Source organism: Dipodomys spectabilis, unplaced genomic scaffold (assembly GCF_019054845.1).
Source record: "Dipodomys spectabilis isolate Male_0828 unplaced genomic scaffold, ASM1905484v1 ptg000241l, whole genome shotgun sequence".
NCBI lineage: Eukaryota > Metazoa > Chordata > Mammalia > Rodentia > Heteromyidae > Dipodomys > Dipodomys spectabilis.
The window spans coordinates 3182234-3204944 of record NW_024870918.1 but is presented as its reverse complement, the minus strand read 5'-3'; the positions used below and the strand labels follow the sequence as shown (position 1 = coordinate 3204944).

The 22711-nt window shown below is 40.0% G+C and overlaps 1 non-coding gene across 1 annotated transcript; it reads right to left on the bottom strand.

Moving 5' to 3' along the window:
- Window positions 1-2825: 2825 nt before the first annotated feature.
- On the bottom strand, window positions 2826-2958 carry LOC122124711. Its single transcript, XR_006150623.1, has one exon. It is a non-coding gene; the product is annotated as a small nucleolar RNA SNORA40 (small nucleolar RNA).
- Window positions 2959-22711: the final 19753 nt, after the last annotated feature.

Here is a 22711-nt window from a genome sequence, read left to right as displayed (position 1 = left end):
CACTTGCAAACACAGTAATCCCCTCCGTTTCCAAATGCAGCCATCGCCAAGCACCACACGCGGGGCAAAAATTAATGAAAAGGCAGAAATGAATTCTCTCACAGTTCGAGAGGCTGGAAATTGAAATCAAGGCGCCAGTCAGGGAATCTTGTTTCATGCAGGAGCATGCTCGTTCCTTATGTGACAGGCAATTCTTGGCTTGATGCTGAAGAGCTCCAGTCCTGGCCTCCTCATCACATTGCGTTTTTGTGTCATCATCATGTCTTGGTTTGAGGACACCCATTATAATAGATTAGGCTGGCCATTCTCTAGTAGGGATTCTTCTTATCTTTTCAGATATATAAGATCTGGCTGTGGTACTTAGAATTAGGACTTCAACATGTTTTTTGAGGGGCACAATTTGATCCATAATATTATTATTTTATAGCAATTTTTTTATTGTGATTAAGTGATTACATAAATTTCACAAATTTTCACACTATTGTGAGTTAGTGATAGTTAAAGGTACAAACACATTCTAACCTCTGTGGGGCGAATTGTCTTTATATTAATTACTTGAAATATAATTATTTTAAGAAAGTGGAGTCCCTATTTATTTATTGCCAGTCCTGGAGCTTGAACTCTGGGCCTAGGTGCTATCCCTAAGCTCCTTTAGTTCAAGGCTAGTACTTTACCACTTGATCTACAGCATCACTTCTGCTTTTTTTTGTGTGGACTTTTCCACCTGGCTGGCTTGTAATCCTCAGATCTCAGCCTCCTGAGTAGCTAGAATTATAGGCATGAGCCACTGGCTCCTGGTTCTTTTTTCTTTCCTTTTGTTAAAGGGAGGCAAATTGCTCAGTGAATGGCTTGGAGTATCTCTTCCTTGATGCACTTTAGAAATTTTTCATTGGGAGCATGGGGTGGAGGCTGTTGGAGAACTGTTTATACCTATTCAAGTGAATCCTCTGTTCTTAGAATTCTCAGCCTTAGGATAGCACAGAGCATCAGGCACTTATTTGTAGATGCTTTCCAGCCCTTTTCACTAAGTACTGAGTCTCTTATCAAGCTGGATTTGATGAGGAGCTCAGCCATTACACAGAAGAAGGGATGTCCCATCGACGCAGTAATGGAGAAGGCCAGCCCCTCTCACCCATCCCCTTTGCCTCAAAACTTCGGAGACACCTCTGCAATCTTAGCGTCAGAATCAGCCAGAGATCTTGATAGTAATTTAAATGACTGAATCCATCTCCCTCTTTGACCTGCTGTATCAGAATCTTGGAGGTAGGAATCTGGATGATCAAAGTGCTTTACAGGTGATTCTCTAGGCTAGCTATGCTTCAACGGTCTGTTTCCTATGAATTTCATGGGATCACACTAGAAAACCCTCCACTCTAGACCAACCTAGAAGATTAAGAAAGGAAGGCCCCCATAGAAGAACCTAGTCAGGGAGAAAAGGCTGGATGAGGGCGGGGCCTGACCTTCCTGCGATTGCCTTGGCCCCCAGCACTTTCCTGGCTCTCAGCATCTTTGTGTGACCTGTACAAGAGACAGCTTTTTATTTTGTAGCTACAAAATAATAGGAAAGTTTGCCACCTTTGAACTCTTCCAGAATTCCTCCCCCCCCCTCCCCCCCCCCCCTCCCGCCACATTACTTATCAATGAAAGGCATTTAGTTCGTTGTTTTTCGGGTAAAATTCTAAATCCATTTCTCATGTTTTCACCTAATAGAACACCCCATTGCCTGGACTCAACATTTAGAGTACTTATAAAAAGGGATCTTTGAAAGCTAATGGTTTTGGTGAGGGAAATGAGGGCTCTTTTTTTTTTTTTTTTTTAAACTAATGGTTCAGGAAGAGGACTAAGGTCATTTGGACTGAAAAGACTTTCCAGTGATGAAGGAGCATCTTAATAAGGAATGAGTGGGATAGTGCTATATCCCTGAATTCTTGGCACTTCCAGCCTCATAAACCTGCCCAAGTTGAAGAAAACAGCCTTTGTGCCTCGTCTGCCACCATGTGTGAGAGAGATTCCAGGCTTTTCATTGACTAAAGTAGCCGGGTGATGCATCCAGTCGTGTGAGGTGACATTTTCCAGGTCTTGGAAAATGTCTGTAAGTGAAAACTCCCAGTATTAAACCTTAGGCAGGCAAAGCAAAGGGAACTGTCCCTCATTGATGGGTGGTTAAAGGCAGGCATTGTGAGCTGGACGTGGATTAGAGTAGATGGAATCCATTTCCATTAAATGTGGGTGCAAGTTGAATTTGTAGTGAAAGGGAAAAGTAGGACAGAGCCCTCAAACCTCAGAATTTTAATCCATCTGAATCTCCATTCAATTCTCACTGCATTGTGGACCCCATGCTTTAGCAATTAATTAACTAACTAATGTTAGAAGTCAATTAATTAATGTTCTCATGTTATGCTTGTATTTATGGGCAGTGTCTAGGTTACTGGTCCCATTTGTATTTGTTGTTGGTTGGAAATCAGTCCATTGAACTCCCAAAAGATGGAAATCATGTTTTTTAATTTTTTTTTGTTGGTCATGGGGCTTGAACTCTGGGCCTGGGCACTGTCCCTCAGCTCTTCAGCTCAAGGCTAACATGCTACCACTTCAGCTACAGCGCCACTTCCGGTTATCTGATGGTTTATTGGAGATAAGAGTTTCATGGACTTTCCTGCCTGGGCTGGCTTTGAACCACAATCCTCAGATCTCAGCCTCCTGAGTAGCTAGGATTACAAGCTACCGGTGCCCGGCTTTTTTCTTTTTAAAGCTTTTACTTCCACTTTATTCTCAAAGCCAATCTGTGTGGGTTAATGATCGCCTACACTGCCAGCTATTGTAGGAATTATATTCCTTCTTACATGTACCAAAAAAATCTCATACTCAACATTGAGTTCTGGGTTGCAAAAGAGGATTTACTGTTTGCACTGTCTGTAAGGTGCAAACAGGGTGCTCTTGTTAGAATGAGCTGCCAGTGCGTCTGCTTATTCTGTTGTAGACAAAATAACTCACCTTGTTGTCTTGCTGGATATCCACGCATGGTAGGCCATCAGACTTTCCTGCTCCAAGGGAATGAAATTTAAATGCTATGTGGGAATAAGATCTCCTTGGCTCAAGTGCATCATCTGTGGGCCTGTTGGACTTGATTTACAAAACAGAGGTTCACTTACTTCATTGTTGGTGGGAGTGTAAACTTGTTCAACCACTTTGGAAAGCAGTATGGAGGTTCCTGAAAAGACTTCACATAGAGCTCCCCTATGACCCAGCAATCCCACTTTTGGGCATTTACCCAAATGTTTACAAACAAGACCACACTAAAGCTACCAGCACAACAATGTTTATTGCAGCATTATTTACCATAGCTAAGATATGGAACCAACCCAGATGCCCTTCAGTAGATGAATGGATCAAGAAGATGTGGTATATATACACAATGGAATTCTATGCCTCCATCAGAAAGAATGACATTGCCCCATTTGTTAGGAAATGGAGAGACATGGAAAAAATTATTTTAAGTGAAGTAAGCCAGGCCCAAAGAAACATAGGTCCCATGGTTTCCCTTATTTGCAATATCTAGTATATGTATGAGTCAAGCGGAAAACGTCAGATAATGTGATGTCAGGAAAATGAACTCTTAGATATGTATTTTAATGTTTTTTTCTTTCATGCATGTGTTTCTAACGCATTTATAAGATTATCTCTTTGTTGCTTTGTATGTCCCTCCTCCACAGTATAACCCCTGCTTTCACTATATTTGATGTCAGTATAACTTGTGGAGGAGATGGGGAAAAACCAGTTGTTTAAGGATACAGGTGGACCTGTTGCAACAATGAGAAGTACAAGTTGTCATGTCCAAAACGAGCTTTACAACGTCGGTGTGGGGCGGGGGGGGGGGGAAGGGGGGAAGGAGAAGGATTGGGATTGGGGGGGAGGGGGGAGGCTGGGAAGGGATGTGAAGGGTAAACCAAAGGAGGAGGCTGCAATGCTTGGTAAGACATGTGCGCATTATCCTGCCCATGTAATTGTAACCCCTCTGTACAGTATGTTCACAAATAAAATAAAATTAAATTAAAAAAACAAACAAAACACAGGTTCAAAGGTAAAGTTACTGAGAATTTCAAGAGGACAATAACAGAGCATTATGTCAAGTCTGCAGCCTAGTCCTGAGCCCAGGGACTTTGGTGATTGCACAGGTCACACTGTCTTAAAACCTGATGGGAAGGAGTCATCAGAAAGTGTTGGCTAAGCAGGAAATAAAAGACCAAAGACATTAGCGGTGCTTCAGTGACATGGATGGAGAATTTAGACTGGGACATGTCCTAGCTTAAGTGACATTCAGGTTCTTCTCAGATGTCATCTTACCAGAGAAGTTATTTCCAACCATGCATTCTAAGGTAACTCCTCTCATCATTTGTTACTGTCGCTGGGGTTGTCAAACTTGAGTTTGCATCAGATTTCTGGGTCTCCCTCCCACTGAAGTTCCGACTCAAAAAAGTCTTAAGTGAGGACAGAGAATTTACTTTCCTAACCAATTCCCTCTAATTCAGGGACCATTGCTCCATTTCTTAATCCTGATTCATTGTTCTAATAGTATTTATCTACAATTATTCTTATAATTATTTATCAGCCTATTGCATGTTTCTGTTTGTTGGTGGTGGTGGTTGTGGAGCTTGAATTTAGGACCTGGGGGATCTCCCAGAGCTATTTTGCTCATGACTAGTATTCTACCACTTTGAGCCACAGCTCCACTTCCAGTTTTCTGGTGGTTGATTGATGAGTCTCACAGACTTTCTAGCGTGGGGAAGGCTTCGAGCTGTGATCCTTAAATCTCAGCCTCCTGAGTAGCTAGGATTATAGCTATATGCCATCAGTGCCTGGCTTATTGTATGTTTTCTAACTACAAGAAATAAAGCATGATGAGAACAGTTTAGTCAGCTGCATTCATTGCTATGTTTCTAGGATTTGGAATATGCTTGATATGATAAATGTCTAATAAATTATATATATGTATATATATACACACATATATGTGTATATGTGTGTGTATATATATATATACATATATATGTGTGTGTGTGTGTGTGTGTGTGTGTGTGTGATCAGGGAATGCATCAAGCAAGAGGTTATTTGATACTAATGACTGGGATGGGGTTGAGTCATAGAAACATTTTTCATTATGCCAAGATAGGAGGGATTGCTGGTCAAGTTTGCTTCTAAGCAAATAAAATGCAAAATTGCAAGTGTTAGGGGCAGGGGGAAGTAATCATGTAACATGATATTTGGGTACTAATTGGATAATTTAAATGGTGGTGATAGCAAGACCTTCATAATTTCCTTCCACGTTGCGTAATTGATCATTGTTAGGATAGTGGCACAAAAACATTTCTTGTGCATAAATGGGTTCTCCTGTGTCAGGAACTCCATGTATGAGGGACCCCTGTACGGCTTCTGATAGTCAAAAGCAAATATCTGAACTAGATCATACACCGCAAACTCCGGAGCACTACTGCTTGTGTTTATGAATTGGAGCATGAATAGGAATCCTGCAAGATAATAGCTTGGTAAATGGCCATAGCTTTCTATTCTGTAGGCATGATGGGGACCATTCATGTCAGTACATTGTATCCTATAGTTTGAACGTGGTTTGAATTTATCCCCCAATATTTCCTAGGCCGGAAGCTTGGCCACCAGTGTGTCAGTGTTGACATAGTGGGATGGTAAAGAGATAGGACCTAGTGTAATTACATCATAGATATCATCCTAGAGCGTTCATATAGTTCTGGGATACTAATTAGTTCCGGTGAAAGAAAGTTGTTACGAAAAGAGCCGAGCTCAGCCTCTGAATCGCTCGTGTTTCCTTTCTTGCTATGTGGTCTCCCTCTTCCACACATGGCCAGATCCTTCTCTGTGACAATGTGATACAGCCACAGAGATCCTTGCCAGGATGCTGTTGCCACACTCTTGGACTTCTAAAACTATAAACGAAGTAAGTCTATTTTCACAGATTACCCAACCTTTGATATTCTACCATCGCAACACAAAACAGACTAATGCATCATGAACATGCTACAACCAACTGCTCTCTTCTTTTTCCCAGACATACAGTTCTTGAGCCCCTGAGCTCTTTCAGCTGTTCATAGCTTAGCTATTGTCCATCATTACAATCATCCTGACCAGGGACAGTCTTTTCTCTCTACATTTTCCTTTTAGGAATTAGATTCTTGTGTCATCTCAAAGTTACCTCTTTCAGACATCTTTTAGATGACTTTGGCAGAAGCAGTTCTGAAGTGAGGGGTAAGAACCAGAATGTGACAATGATTTCATAAGAAGTCAACTTAAAAGAGAGGAGGAAGAACCAAGATTCCACTGTGGCAAGGGTGGGCCCGACCCCTGGCCATAATCAGCAGGTAATGATGATGCTCAGCCTGAGAGAAGCTCTTGTATTTCTTCTGAGCCTATAGTGTGTTACACGTTGTCTTTGACATTGAGAGAACCTGATTCAGTGTGTCTAGGGGTGGTATGGTCAGCTCTGGCTGTGTAACAAAGTATCATAGACATCAGGGCTTAAACAACAGACATTTATTCCTTCCAGCTCTATAAGCTGGAAGTTAGAACCCAAGATGGTAAGGTTGGTTTCTTTTGAGGCCTCTCTTCTCTTTGTCTTTAGATGGTTTTCTGTCTGTGTCCTGATCTCTTCTCATTAGAATCTCTTCTCATACTAGCTGAGTAACCTCACTTAACCTTAACCTCTTTAACGGACTTATCTCCAAATTGAATCACATTCCAAATTACTTGATGTAGGACTACAGCCATAGGAATCTTGAAGGTGACATAGTTTTGTCTGTAATGTATGGAACCCAGGAGGCTCTATTTCCAACAGTGTTTCCAGGTCATTTTGACACAGCTGGGCTTTGAGCCAGAGTTTGGTAATCACTGCAAACACCTGCTAGCTCAGAGCCTTGTCCACTGGCACAACCCTCACTTTTCTCCTTTGCAAATTAGAGCTTCTCTGCCAGCCCAGCTGACTTTCAACAGGGTTGTAACAAATACCCTCCGGAAGGACTCGTAACCCAAGCTCCTGCTGCCTGCAAATATAATCTGGGTTTGTTTATGGCTGGACTTCTGAGTATCAACCCAGAGCCATTTCATTCCCAATGAACTATGTTCTCTAAAGAAAAGCAGGTTTGCTTTTTCACAGAGAAACATGAATCTGAAGACAGGTTGTGAGTGAAGCTTAGCATGTTGGAAAACAGATCAGGTATAGACCTAATTGCCCGCCATTTATCTTCTGTGCGTACAATTTGGTCTTCTCTCTAAAAGTACTTATTAAATCCTAGACCTCAGGATGGATACTCTGGTACCTAAGGAGCAGTGCACCATGAGCCAATGTTTGCTTGGAAAGTCAGTCCTTAGTACCTTTCTCCCTTCCTTTCTGCTACTATCAAAATTGTCCATAGAATGCAAGTAACTCATGTATGGTGGGAACCAATTCTCTCTGAAGGTGTGTTTTGAGGGGATTAGGAAATATGGGGGTGAGATGAGGAGGTAATATTAGTCTGCCTCCACGTGTCTCAAAGAGTTTAAAGAGTACACTCCACTTGTGTTTTATTTTAAGTGTATGAAGCCATAAGCTCTTACATGAAGATGATATTTTCTTTTGAGCTTCAGTGGAGCAAGAGCATTTCTGAACTGTACTTTCCATGTCCCAAGATAGTAAAATGGATTCAATTTTCTCAACCTATTCTGTGCTATTAATACTAGCATGTCAACTTAATTCTGTGATTCACTAGGTGTGTGGATTGTTCAGGTTCTGGTGTCCTCAGTTTTAACTGGAGCCCAAGGAGGACTTAATGCAGAGACTGTCTCATCTGTGAAGAGCATTTGGAAATGTTTGGAATTGTTCTGTCCTGGTATCAGTAACTGGGGCAAATTACAATCCCAGAACATAATGGAATGGTGCAGAGAAGTGAGCTGACTTACTATGTCCAGACCAGTTTCAGACAATCAAGAATGATCTGTGTCAGAAGTGCTTATTAGAAGCCTGGTGTGAAACGTCAGTGGACAAGACAAGAGGAGCTTTACAAGCACCAAAGATGAGATAGAAATCAATATGCTACCTCTCGCTAGCCCTTCAATCACTGCAGGCAAGGGGAATGGAAAGGCTGCCAGCTGGTCCTGCCTGACTTGCTTTGGAGGACACTGGGAGCAGAAGCAGGAAGGTATGAGCTGCACCTGTCAGAGCGGACACTGCCAGCAAGCTCAAGGCAGCACCAGCAACACTGTCTTGGTCATTCAAGGAAGTATGACATCTGATCAAGGAGAAATGTTGTTCTTCTAGAGGCAAGGCAATGGTACAGGGAGTAGAGTGTTGGATTGAGAGAGACAGAGGCTCCAGAGCATCTTGGGGAAAAAAATAGAAGACTTTAGGTAATGTTCACTAAGTATTTGGGGAGTAGGTTGGAGAAAAATCTTCCTTATTTTTTTAAGCTTCATCTTCTATGACTTAGTGAAAGTGCTCTCTTAATGACTTACTTAGTTCCTCATTCTCAAGGAAGAAGTTTTCTTCTGGATTCCATTTTTCATAAACCTAATTTCTCCTGCAATGAGTGTTTTCTTTTTTAACCCTTCAAAGGAACCTTATAATTTTGATTTAATTCCATCCTCTATTTCCACTGGCCTCATTTAAATTTGTAAAAATAGTTTTTTGTATGTTTGTCATTGTAAAAATACTGTATAGAGGGGTTACAGTTACATGAGCAAGGCAATGAGTACATTTCCTATCGAGCATTGTTGCTTCCTCCTTAATAGTATTATTATTTTTTTTTTTGCCAGTATTGTTGCTTGAACTCAGGCTCGGTGCTCTCACTTGGCTTTTGAGTTCAAGGATGGTACTCTATCACATGAGCCATACCCTCATTTCTAGCTTTTTGCTGAGTAATTAGACTTTTCTACCTGGGCTGGTTTTGAAATGTAGTCCTTAGATCTCAAGTCTCCCAAGTAGTTAAGATAACAGACATGAGCCACCAGTACCTGGCCTATTAAAATGATTTTTATATCAATTAAAAATTATTAAGTAGTTGTACAAAGAGGTAACAATTATGTTAATCATATCGATCAATGTCACCATTTCTATAGTTCTTTCCCATTATTCCCCTGCCCATCTGTACTCTCAAGTTACATAGTTCAATTTTTACAAAATGTGCATTGAATATAATGTGTTTGAAAGTAAATAAAAGAATAACAATATGTATTATTATAATTATATAACGTGTACAAAAGTAGTTTTAAGGGCTCATTAGTTTCTGTTATCACAAATGAATATTGAAAGCCACAATTATTGTTGCAGGTATCTTCAATACCCTCAGTCATGATAAGATACCACAAATGAATTTTGAATGAACTTTTGGAAAGACTCCTTGCCAAAGATAACTTAAGGTTGAAAATAAGATAATTTCTCAAGAGATAATTTTTTGTGTATTATTCTATAACTTGAGCATCAAGACTATCTTATTTCTGCAGTCAAGGTAGAAAGGTAGGCAGTCAGAACAATAGGAATAGGTATGACTCACTTTGGAGATATCATGGTTTAAAATGCTATAATCAAAGGATATAAAAGTTGAATTTTAGTTTCATGGTATTTAGGAATATTTTTTCTGGTTGTTTATTTATTTTTTATATGTAACGGAAATTCTTCAAATGGTATTTTTCCTTTGTGATTTAATTTGCCTTTATTAAGTTTACATCTTCCCTTTGATCTCCAAAGGAATAAATACATTCATCTGTCAATGAAAAAAACATTTCCATGGATCTGGTGATTTAAAGTAACATCTTAGGTGCACAAGACAGGCCAAGATTGGTATTTTCTACATATTAGAGGATGGAGATTAGAACTGCTACAACTGGAATCTGAGACAGGCTGTGGTCAATACAAATAAGCATATATGGGGGTTGGGGGAAAGGTGTACAATTGGGCGCATAGAAATCCAACCAGTATGTATTGAGCACTTGCTGAGTCCAAAACTCAACCATACACTGAGTACATTGGCCAACACAAAGGATACTGTCTCTGCTCTTTTCTATCATGTCTAGTGGTGATGTAAGAGTATCTGCCCCAAAGTGACAGGTTCTAGCTGGAGCAAAGAAAGGTGATATTATTTCCTAGGCCACATTGGAATTTCATAGAAATGGTGGATAAAAGCTCAATGTAGAAATATTAAGGGGGATCTGAGTACTGGTACTCATGAAGCTGGGATCTGGAGGATTGTAGTTCAGATCCAGCCAGAGTAGAAAAGTCCATCTCCAATTGGAGGCATGACACAAGTGGTAGAGTAAAAGCTGAGCAAGCAAACTGAGTTCAAATCCTGGTTACCATAAAAACATTATCCAAAGGAAAGTACTCCACATACAGAAGAAGGATGTTCAGATAGGAGACTTTGGAGAGTAGAAAGTAAGTTTCAAACCTTGGATCACATACTCTAGAGGATAGAATAAATGTAGTACAATTCATCCATTGGAGGTTGGCTCTATGTCGTGAAATCTTTCCAGTGAATATACTTTACTTAGTCAAAATTCTTCAGCAACTCAAATGCTAAGGAACTGGGGGGGAATGAACATTAGACTTAATATAGAAGTCTCTGCATTGGGTCATGAGGTATTATCCTTATGTTAAAGATGAATAAGAGTTTTTGAGAGCTTACAGACCTGAGTAGAGGCTGGAGAGGTAATGGCATCCGCCACATACAGCTAGCTGATGACTGCAGTGTAAGAAAAGGATGAATGGGATTTCCCAGGAAGAACACAGAAATTAAGAATTCCCCAAAACCCAAAAGTGCAAAAAAACAATGTACTCAGGAGAGAAATAAAGAACCAAAGGGCTGGGGGAATGCATAGATTTTTAAGGTGAACGATGAATTGCTGTTTGGGGAAAACAAGAGAAAATAGTTAACAAGGAAGGAAGAAAGCAGAGGAACCAAAGTCCTGAGTGCTCCAACTAGGAACAAGGGAGGCAGCAGCAGGTCAACCATGAGGGAATAGTGGTCTCAGTCAGAGAACTGGAGTTTGGACCTCAGCCCTGATCACATGACCTTGGATAGTTTCAAGGTCTTTCATTACACTTATTGCCTGGTAAACAGAAAAACATGCTCAGTTCATTGCTGGAGAGAGTTAGGGCAAGATCTTTTCAAATGTGAAGTAGGAAATATCAGTAGTGGTATCTCACAAGTTGTACATTCCAAGTTTAGGAATACTTGTTGATAAAATCCTGCTCTTCAAATAGCTTCTGCTACCTTGGACATGGCCTAGGAACAAGACTTGCAGTTTATGATGCATGTCTTCATTCTGGACTACCATTTAGACCTCTGTTGACCCAACAAGTGTGGATTAATCAAAGTCATGAAAAGGTCAAGCCACTTCCTCCTCAAATCCACAGCAAGTTAAACGAGCTCTGGTCCGCCATTGTTTTCTGTTGCACTAGTCTTCAGCAGGCCATAGTTGCCTCGCTTTCTTCTCTCCTTGGAAGCCTCTGCTGGTGGACTTGACCTGTAGGTTTCAAGCTATTCCTTGGGAGATGTTGTTAGTGCATTCATCGGCCCTCTCTGTAATACTGTGCAGTGTGCTGCACATTTATGGCTTGCATAAATATTGGATAATAATAAATAACTACAAGAGAGGAAGAATATTACAGACTGGGGAGAGGGAAAGATGCTGAATTCATTATAGGAGAGCCAATCTCAGGGCCTCTTGGCTATCTCCTTCAAAGAGATTTGTTTGCCAGCTGTGTTGAGAAATATACTTTCCATATGATGAGCCCAGAGAAACAGCCAGTTCCCCTACAGAATGCTTTGGACTATCCCCAGGAGGGCCCAAGCATTGTTAATGCTGTTTCAGAGAGGATAACCCCTCACGCCTGCTTGGCAACTGGGTTAGAGGAAAGCCTTGGGGAGGATGGTCTGTACAAGAGGATGAAATTAAAGGAATGGGATGGGTTCTTTGTTATTTCATTTTATTTTCTGATTCCATGTGCAAACAGGGCAGCTTTCCAAGCATTTTATGGATGCATCATTGGCTGAGAAGGTCCCTTGTTTTTCACTTCCCTGTGCTCTTGGCTCAAGGAGGGCATTTCTTGTTTAATACGTAATCCAGGTTCAGCATGTCAATCAGATGTGAGCGCCTCCATCTTAGGAACTGGTTTTTCTATTTGATGTTTAGGAACCAGTGAAAAGCTAAAGAGACAACTGGATTCTTAAATTTGAAGCGGGTTAGAAATATTAACTATTTACAACTATTACCGTTGTTTGCTCTTTCTATAATGTTTCTTAAAACAACAATACACCAACTGGTTGGGATCACATCTTTAGTAGTTCTGACTGACTGCCCCCCAGCCTGGCAACAGGGCAGTTTAGTAATGAAAGCAAGCACCTCCTTATACTATGATTACTATCTGCACATTGGCCTGAAAATGTTTCTGTCATTTGGGAACAGATTGGTTTCCTTTACTCAAAATGTCACATGTGACCCACTCTGTGAGAGAAGCAAGAATCTGTCCGTTTTTTTTCTTTTGGAGACAGTACTGGGTTGGAACTTGGGGTTTCATGTTTGCTAGGCAGGTGCTCTACCACTTAAGCCATACCTCCAACCCAAATCTTGAATAAACAAGACTACCTTAACCTCAATGGACTCTTGTGAACACAGGGCATGGATAACAAGGGGAAAGAAGGTGAATTGGAGTCATAGATGACAAAGGAAAGAAGTGTGAACTGAAATCAAGAGCAAGAGATGGATAGGAATGGTGGATTAAGAGCAGCTACTTAAAAAAATGGTTATTGCAAAGGTGGTGTGCAGAGGGGTTACTGTTACATAAGTTAGATAATGAGTATATTTCTTTTTGAATCCTGTCACCTTTTCCCTCATTTTCTCTGTTTTTCACTCCCAACCCTCCCTATCCACAAACTGTATAGTTCATTTTCCTTCCTTCCTTCCTTCCTTCCTTCCTTCCTTCCTTCCTTCCTTCCTTCCTTCCTTCCTTCCTTCCTTCCTTCCTTCCTTCCTTTCTTTCTTTCTTTCTTTCTTTCTTTCTTTCTTTCTTTCTTTCTTTCTTTCTTTCTTTCCTTCTCTTTCTTTCTTTCTTTCCTTCTTTCCTTCTCTTTCTTTCTTTCTTTCCTTCTTTCTTTCTTTCTTTCCTTCCTTCTTTCTTTCTTTCCTTCTCTCTTTCTTTCTCTCTTTATTTCTCTCTCTCTCTCTCTCTCTCTCTCTCACTTGTGGGGCTTGAACTCTGGGCCTGAGCACTGTCCCTCAGCTCTTCAGCTCAAGGCTAGTGCTCTACCACTTGAGCCACAGTGCCACTTCTGGTTTCCTGGTGGTTTATTGGAGATAAGAGTCTCCTGTCCTTTCCTGCCCAGTCTGGCTTTGAACCATGATCCTCAGATCTCAGTCTCCTGAGTAGCTAGGATTACAAATGTGAGCCACCAATGCCTGGCTGTATAGTTCATTTTCAACACAGCTTCTAGTGATGATCACTGTTGCATATGTTTGCCCTTTGTCCCACCATTTCTGTGTTCCCCATATCCTCCCCCAAACAGATAAACTTACATACAAGACCATAGGTACAGAAATCCAAAACAGTAACAAAGGGAAAAAAAGCATACTAACACAAAAACCCTCTCGTTTCCACTTCTTGTAGTTCATTTTGATAAACATCATTTTACATGATTATTTGCACATATCTATTGAGTCTTTGGGATCCTTTCCAGGAATATCTTCTCTTAGTCTCACTGTGTGACTGTTGAGAGTCCTGTATCATTTATCATGTCCAAGGATATATTTTTTGTCTTTTATCATCCAGTGTGTTTACATGTGGGTTTATAACACATTCTAGTTAGGATAAATGAGGGAAACCATACAACCTGTGTTTCTTTGGGTCTGGCTTACTTTGCTTAATACAATTTTTTTTCCAAGACTATCTATTTCCTTATGAATGGTACAATAGCATTCTTTCTGATGGAAGTGTAGAATTCCATTGTGTATATATAACACATTTTCTTGATCCATGTGACCACTGAGGGGCATCTGGGCTGATTCCATAACTTGGCTATAGTACACAATGCAAGCAGCTGCTTCATGGTCTGTGGAGATCAGGGTTCTGGAAACCTGTTTGCCTTTTCATGGCAGTAGGCACCACAACTATACTAATAAAGACTTTCTCCTGAGCCCCGGGATTTTGTGCAATTTGGGGGGAGATCTAACTTTAGGATTCTAGCTTCTTCCTAAAGGGCAGTAAAAAAAATGATGTCACATCAAAGTTTTGTAACTTGCTTTTCAACTTTTAAAGACTGTTAAGCAAAGCTTAGCTGACCTTTTCACTTAACTTTTAATTGTAGAAGACTTATGTCTAGAAGTAGATAAGAAGATATCTTATGTCTCTCTTTTTTCCTCTAGACAAAAAAATAAAGTTTCATAGGGTTTAGGATTTATCTTTACAAGGAAGAAAAATCTGTGATGGAGAAATATCTTTACTGGCCCCCTCAAGTTATTGTTGGCCTCTCCTGTACACCTGCCGTGGTTGGTTTCTTTCATAGCACTTCTTAAAACTAGACGTGATTTTATTTCTTATTTACTATTCAGCTCTCTGTTTCCCTCCAGCATACCCATCATTTTTCTTTTCTAATTCACTTCTGTCTCCTTATCCAATTGTAACACCAGGCATATAGTTAACACTCAGTATTTGTGAAAAGAATGGATAATCAGAGCAGCTCAGGAGACACAATATGGAGGTGTTTTCCTGAACATAAAGACAAATCTTAGTGTGACTGATTTCTGTGTGAATTACTAGCTTCATCTAATTCCACTACTAATCCTGCCCATTGAAGTCTAAATTCCCACAAGGGCTCATGTGGGGTGTGGGGAGGGGGGAAAGGGAAGAAGCAAAGCAAATATTGCTTAGACCATGCAGGTATTGACTATAAAAATAAACAAGCAAGGAAACTTAGAGCTAAACATCTTAAGAATGGTTTCCCTTTTGTAGAAACAATCATGTAAAAAAAAAAGCCTTTCTTCTCTACCACCCACTTAACTCTCCAAATACATCCACAAAAAGAACAGACAGTTCAGCTTTCCTTTCCAGTATAACTGGTACACAGCAGCATATTGTAACTCCCATCTTGAATGAAACAGCCTTTATGTCTGAAATGGCTGGCAACCTATGAAATGCTGGAGTTGGTCATCTGTCAGTCAGTTTCCTTGAATTAAAATAGGTAGGAGCTGATCTAGAGGTAACGAAAAAAGCTTAAAAACAAATTAAATTTAAAAAAATTAAAAGGAATTAAGCACTTGTGGAGCAGAGATCTGAGGATTGCAGTTTGTTTTATTTTTGGTCAGTCGTGGGGCTTGAACTCTGGGCCTGGGCACTGTCAGCTGAAGGAGAGTGCTCTACCACTTGAGCCACAGCGCCACTCTGATTTTCTGGTGGTTTATGGAGATAAGAGTCTCACAGCTTTCCTGCTGGGGTTGGCTTTGTACTATAATCCTCAGATCTCAGCCTCCTGAGTAGTTAGGATTACAGGCAGGAGTTGCATGCTCCTAGCATGAGGACTGCAATTTGAAGCCAGCCCAGACAGGAATGTCTGTGAGACTCTTATCTCCAATAAACTACTCAGAAAAAGCCAGAAGTGGTTCTGTGGCTCAAGTGGTAGAGCACTAGCCTGGAACAAAAGAAGCTCAAGGACATGGCTCAGGCCCAGAGTTCAAGCCCTTCAAGACTGGCTAAATAAATAAATAAAATTTTAAAAAGGTTAAGTAAAAAATAAGTCAGAATAAAACATTTCTCTGCTTATTTGTTCACCTTAAATATCTAACAGGAAAAGAGTTCTTCCAAACCAGACTTTTGGAAACTTAGAACTCTTGTTGAGCCAGAATTTGTGCTATTTTAAGTAGCAAATTCTGTTGTGTGGCTTCAAGTGGATGGTGTATTGTGAAAGCATTCTCTGAGCCTCCAACTCAACTCTCCAGCCCTGCTTTTGATAGAAGCACTTCCTGTAATTTAAGAAATGTCACTACTTTATCACAGAAAAAAAGGGCAGGCCTAACTGTGTGTGCTGTCTCCTATTCTGTATGCCAAGAGAGTACACCAATAGATAGGACACAGAAAAAGATGTTGTATAGCATCTGGAAGTTTAAGCAAACCCATCCATATTTATTATAGATGGAGGACTTGTAATAAGTTTTTCTGAAGGTACAGGAAAGCAAAATGCATATGCTCTAAGAGAAACAGTTGATCAATAGCCAATGCACGCTGGGTGCTGGTGGCTAGGGTTTATGCCTGTAATCTTAGCTACTCAGGAAATTGAGATCTGAGGTGGCAGTTTGAAGCCAGTCCAAGCAGGAAAGTCTGTGAAACTCCTACCTCATTAACCACCAGAAAACTGGAAGTGGTTCGGTGGCTCAAAGTGGCAGAGCACTACTCTTGAACAAAAAAGCTCAGGGACAACACTCAGGCCTTGAGTTCAAGCCTCCTGACTGACAAAACAAAACAAAAACAAAAAACAAAGAAAAGTCCAAGTCATGTGGTAGAACTTGACACCATTGGCATAAACATTTCTCATGCTCATAGTTACAAATCCCAAGAATTTAGCTAGGAAAACAAGCCTAGATTATTCCATCATTGACAATTATTTCCAAAAGTAACCAAATGGGAGCCATGTTCTCCAGTGTTTGGCCAACATTCAAGAAAGATACCATCCTACATCTACAAGAAAATAGCAAATCCTTCTTCCCTTCCCTGTCCTCTGAAATAAATACTGTATTGTCTGACAGGCTCCTCAGATCAACGTTGGACAGATACTGAGCGATAAAGGAAGGGAATAGTTGAGGAGAAAGACTGATTTGAATTTCATCAGCAAGTACCACAGAGAGGAAGACTCCAAAGGAGTAAAAAGGAGAAAAGTCAAGTGACCAGATTTGTTTATAGGGTATAGAGATTATTTAAAGGTTTAGAAGAGAGAACGAGAGTTTCTTTTGGAATAATACCTTTTAATATGAGATAATGAAATAAGGAGATGCGGAAAGTGAGTTTTAAGAAATTAGTCGTATAAGTGAATTATTTTGACACCTTCTGAGACTACTGTGTTGGCAGTAATTATTTTTGGATTCCTGGTCAATTGCTCTCAGGTAGAAGCTAGGCATTTATTTATTTATTTATAATTTAGTAATTTTATGATATTTCAGGAAATATTTTATTTCCAGATATCTGTTATGTTCACCGCTCTGTGGGAGGATGTTCATGTTTCACTTTGGCTCTCAGTGATACACAGCTCCAAAGTAGACTTAATTGAATCAGAACTTTTACCATTTCTTAACATTGGTTTAGTCAGAGCATGGAACCACCTGTAAGAATATGATTTTATCCCGTTCCCAGCATTGAGTGTGTACCTGATACCTCTTTGATAATTGAAATTCATAGGATAAGGAGGGCAGTCCCAGATTCTCACCCAGACTGGGCCAGATTTGATCTCTATTTTCCATGGATATGAATCTGTCAGTTGGATGCTTGATGTGTAGTTATTTCTTTGCTCCTTAAAATGATATTTTAGTTCTTCTATTCTGATGTATGTGTGTGTGTGTGTGTGTGTGTGTGTGTGTGTGTGTGTGTGTGTATGTGTGTGTGGGTGATTTGAATTCTCCTTCACCAACTTTAGCCATTAAAGACAATAAGGTAATACTTGAGTACTTGATCAGATATTTGGACTTTATAGGAATCATAGAACTTCCTCAAAACTGAATTTTGAGTAGATGTAAAAGTCAGAATTTTTACAAACTTAGATCTTCTCCTTCTTTGCAAATGAAATACAATCACCACCAACAATCCTGCCAAGTTTATTGTAAGTTTTCTTATTCTGTGTGACAGAAAGTCAAGGGAGTCACTGTGGGTTCCATTATTGAATTTCTTGGTTGAATTTTGTGAAATTATGAGGACTCTTTCTATAATTTTCATTGCTTTGCGACAGCAATAGTGTATTGTGATTTTGTGTGTGTGTGTGTGTGTGTGTGTGTGTGTGTGTGTGTATGTGTGACCCTGGGTGTTATCCTTTTTTATATACCCGTCATTGGTGGTTCACACTCCCTTGTGTTAGGGTAAACCATGAGTAGCAGCATGACTCCATCTAAAATTTGAATTAGGTGAAATAAATTGATTCCATGCCATTTAAACTTTATAGGATGAATCCATTCATCCATGTCAGGGCCCTGGATGGAGATGGAGGCTCAAATATGCAATATGTATTGGGTAGAGTGAGATTTTGCACTTTAGGAGGGATCAGGCAGCTCTATGGAGCACATTAAACTGCAGCATGAAAACATACTGTTAAAGAAGACCTCCAGCCTCCCTCCCCAGTGAAGAGGGTACCCCCTGCCATTAAATGCACAATCCCCAGGCAGAGTATAATTTTGCCTTGTACTCTGCCTATGTACAAAGTGGACGTGGTAGAGTTGTCGAAAACAAATGCTAATGACATATGGTATTTGACTGCAGCCAGGGGCTGAATTCTGAAGCATGATCTGCCCCTGCTACTTGTTTACCATCACAAACTGCCACATGTTCTGAAATGTGCCCTTTAAGCACCGATCTCTAATCTCTGTGTCACTTTTCATATATGTCCTTAAGATTTCACTGCCACCTCTCCGATCCCCATACCAATATGGTAGACATATGTCTACTTGTCTGTCTTTATTCCACTAAGCACTTTTTTCCCCATAATATTCCCTCTAATTTCACCAGGCAGATGTAGAAACTCCCTCTCTCCCTCCCTCTCTCTCTCTCTCTTTCTCTCTCTCTGTATCTTTTTTCCTTTTTTTTTTTGGTCAAGGTGTTGTACAGAGGAGTTACAGTTACAAACTAAGGTAATGAGTACATTTCTTGTCAAACTTGTTACCCTTTCCTTCAATTTTCTCCTACTTTCCCTTCCCCTAGTTGTACAGCTCATTTCCAACATACTGTCTTGTTTCCGCGTATCTTATAGATAACTCTGACATTAAAATCACCGCTAGTTTATCTTTGAGCTTTCTGTAAGGACAAGGCCTACCTACCTTCCTCTTTCCCTCTTCTGGGAATAACATAGACACTGCCCTTGGTGAGAATTAAAATTCTCCTTGAAAGAATGTCTGTAAGACCAATCATTGAGACAAATGGCAATGTGCTGCTATGAGAACCAGAGACTAACTTTAAGATGACAGTTGAGAAGGGAACCAGGCCCCTGGATCAAATGTTTACATGTGTTGGGCCCACAGGCAGCAGAACATTTCCAGAATGAAGAATAACTTAGCATGATAGATACAATGAATGTTGGATCCAGATTGTTGGGTCGTTAACAGCTGAAATTGGGCTCAATTTCACTGAAACCCAACTCTCCAGAAAGGACTAGCCAGTTGATTTCATTTGCCAAATAGCTTCGTTTAGTCATACTTCTTCAATGTTTACCAGATATGAAAGCATTTAAGTGGGTGAGCAGGGAACAACTAATAATTAACAGTAGTTTTTCCTCTTTCCTCTGTAAATTTCTGGATCCTTTGGGTAGAAAGGCTCCTCATCCAATTATTTCTAGTTCCCTCTCCTATCTTGGCTGTATTGATAGTTAACTTGGTTGAGTTACATTTATAAACACCGGTGACAGGTATGTTACTCGTTAGCACCTGAATTTCTTCTGATGTATTCCAGAGAGAATGATGAGTAACTGAACTCTGAGTTTGAAGAAAACTAAGATGTTCCTGACATCACCATTTTTTTCTAGTCGTCCTTGTGGGATATCCAACATCTGTTCCGCGTGGGTGCCCTAGTTTTTAGCCTTAAAAAGGCTTCCAAGCACAGATGGATCTTAGGATCCAAGTGGCCCTCTGTGGAGACATTTTTGCCTGTCACTGATGCAAACAAAAGGTCAAAGTGGTCACACCAGTGGCTCTCTTGGAACATTTGCTGGAGATAGACAAGGAAATGTTCACTTGCTTTTTTAGTTTGAACTTTTAGCTCTCACCTATGGGACATAATTCTGCCTCCCTTTCCTCAACTTGAATCTCTTGTTTGCTTTGCTTATAACTTAGGGATGACTTTAAAAAAAAATCCACGTATGCTAATTCCGAGTTTTTAAAAACTGTGCTAAAATTTGTTCTTCGTGTGCGCTATGTTTAATAGTGAACTTAATACATTAAAAAAATTACATGAAAACTTGACCTCTGAAAATTATCCACTCCTAAGGCAATTCTAAAAGCAGGAGGCAAACTCTAGTCATCATTGTTAGTGTTCAGGGTTGTTTTTTAGTGTACCAGGAAACTTGACCTGTTTGTGATCGCAGGAAGTCTTAGGTCATAATCACAGTACTATTCAAAAATATTTAATTAACTCAGTTTGTCCACACTAGAAACAAATGAAAATCTATCTGGATCTAGGTTTCTGAGTGTTCTCTTAGTAGGTAACTTATTTTTAGTTTCCACTGATGATCTTTGTATCAACAAATACACCTGTAAAATAGTTCGGCAACTCAAAGGAAATATTGTTAGTGGAAATAGTTACTTGACTTTCACAAGTAGCCTTAATGGAGACCGGTACAAGAATAAGGAAAATAAAAGTGATAATCTATAATCCTAACTAACTGGCAATGGGGTGATTTTAATGGCTGTTAATTATGCTCCTCTTACTTTCGGATAGAATTCCATGTTCTAAATATGCAATTTAGTCTTTGATGTAAAACCTTTGATTTATTGATTTTCCTGAAGTCCAGAAAGATTTGTTCATGGTGGAAGGAAATCTCCCAACCCCAGAATAAAAGATGTCATTAGAGTTCACTTCCTGTATGGTGTGCACAGGTCTATGCACACACAGTTCAATCAATATGTTGATTCTTCTCCAGCTTGCATTTTTTTTGAGTGTAAGAAGAAGGGGATGAAGGTGGATCAAGGAGGGCTTCAGCAGTGGGATATCTTGTTCAAACAGAATAAGGATGTCTTCCCTTTTGATACATAACTCCCAGTAAAGTAGAATGTTCTAGAAACTTGAATGTGCCTATGAATTACTTTATCTAAGAAACTAATATATAGGCTCACCCCCCTGAAAGCTGTCATTCTGAAATTCTCTTTGAAAGTCCAGTAGATTGCTTTGTACTCACCAGGCATGAATCACAGTAGCTCAGTTGTTCAGAGTTCTCAGCAGAAAAGTTTATGCTCTTTGTAATTCTATATCTCCTTTCCACATGGATCTGTTGGGATAGGCAAGTTGGAAGAATTTCCAGCTATGCTGCAATACTATACAACCTGAAGTTTCTCTGGGGATAATATCTTTGCCTTTATTTATTTGTTACAGATACCAAGATAAAGTAATCCCCTAAATAAACTCGGACTTTGGTGAGAAGCTTACACTTGCTCTTAAATATCTGTAATTGTTTAAGAATCCAAAGATCACATCTGTACAACTTGCATTATTGGTGCTGTAATCAATCAATATACTCTGGAAAGAGTATATCCCCTTTTCCATGAACTTAAGGATGCTGGTCATTGAATTGAAAGAAATAATATTTATTATAAAAGTGATTACCATATTGAGAGCCACAATTGGAATTAAGCTCCTCTTCACCCCACCAAGATTCTTAAAAAAAATAGAGGGAATACATTTCATAGTTTCCCTTCTTTCTTAGGTTCTGGGATTACCATTTCCCAAGTAAATATTATTTTAAATGATCGTATTGAAGCAATCAAGCAGGTAAAGAGGACATTTGAAATGGAGAGTTGAATAGACTAAAAGATGCAGATGTGAGGTAAAGGATTCATCAGGTGAGACACGAACCTCTTTGAATTTCAATTGCCTTCTATGTGAAGTGGGACTGATAAAACTTTTAAGAATTTTTAAGAATCCATTGAGAGGGCTGAGAAGGTAGCTCAGTGGTAGAGCGCTTGCCTCGCATGTCTGAGGCCCTGGGTTCAATTCCTCAGCACCACATAAGCAGAAGAAGCCGCACATGGCCCTGTGGCTCAAGTGGTAGAGAGCTAGCCTTGAGCTGAAGAGCTGAGGGACAGTGCCCAGGCCCAGAGTTCAGGCCCCACAACCAACAACAAAAAAAAAAGAATCCATTGAGACAATGTATGTAAAGTGCTAGAATTTTAGGGATGTTGTAACAAATATAAATAGTCCTGCTTTCTCGAGGACTTGGGTGTTGCTTCCAAATCATATGGTAGTGATTGTGTGGCAAGATTTCTTTTTCATCTCATTACGCGTTGACTCAGTTGGGATCCTGAAGGCAATGATATTAGGAGGAAGTTTGAGGAAATCACACTTTTCCAGTTTCTCCACATGATGTGGACTGACGAGTGTTCTGTAGATTCTGACACTCGAATCAGACATCCCCAGGGTGGTGGTTTCCAATGTTAGAAAACCTACTTGGTGTATTATTTCTCATGTCTATTTGTCTTGAAGCAGTGGTAGGCAAAATGCATTTTGAATCGATTGATCATGGAAACTGGTCCTCCTCAATTCGCTTTGGAAAGAGACGGTTAAGTGTGGGGATTAAAAGCACAAAGAGCTATAGGGAGGACTCTAAATGGGAGATTCTGCACACAACTCGGAGCTTGCATGAGGCTGTGCAGTCACGGGAGAGTGGAGACTAGGAACAAGACGTGAGCAATGCAGGGGGAAATGAATCCACCCAAAGTAAGAGAAGCCATCCTCTGCTACTGAGTGAGAATGAAAAAGAACAAAACCTCT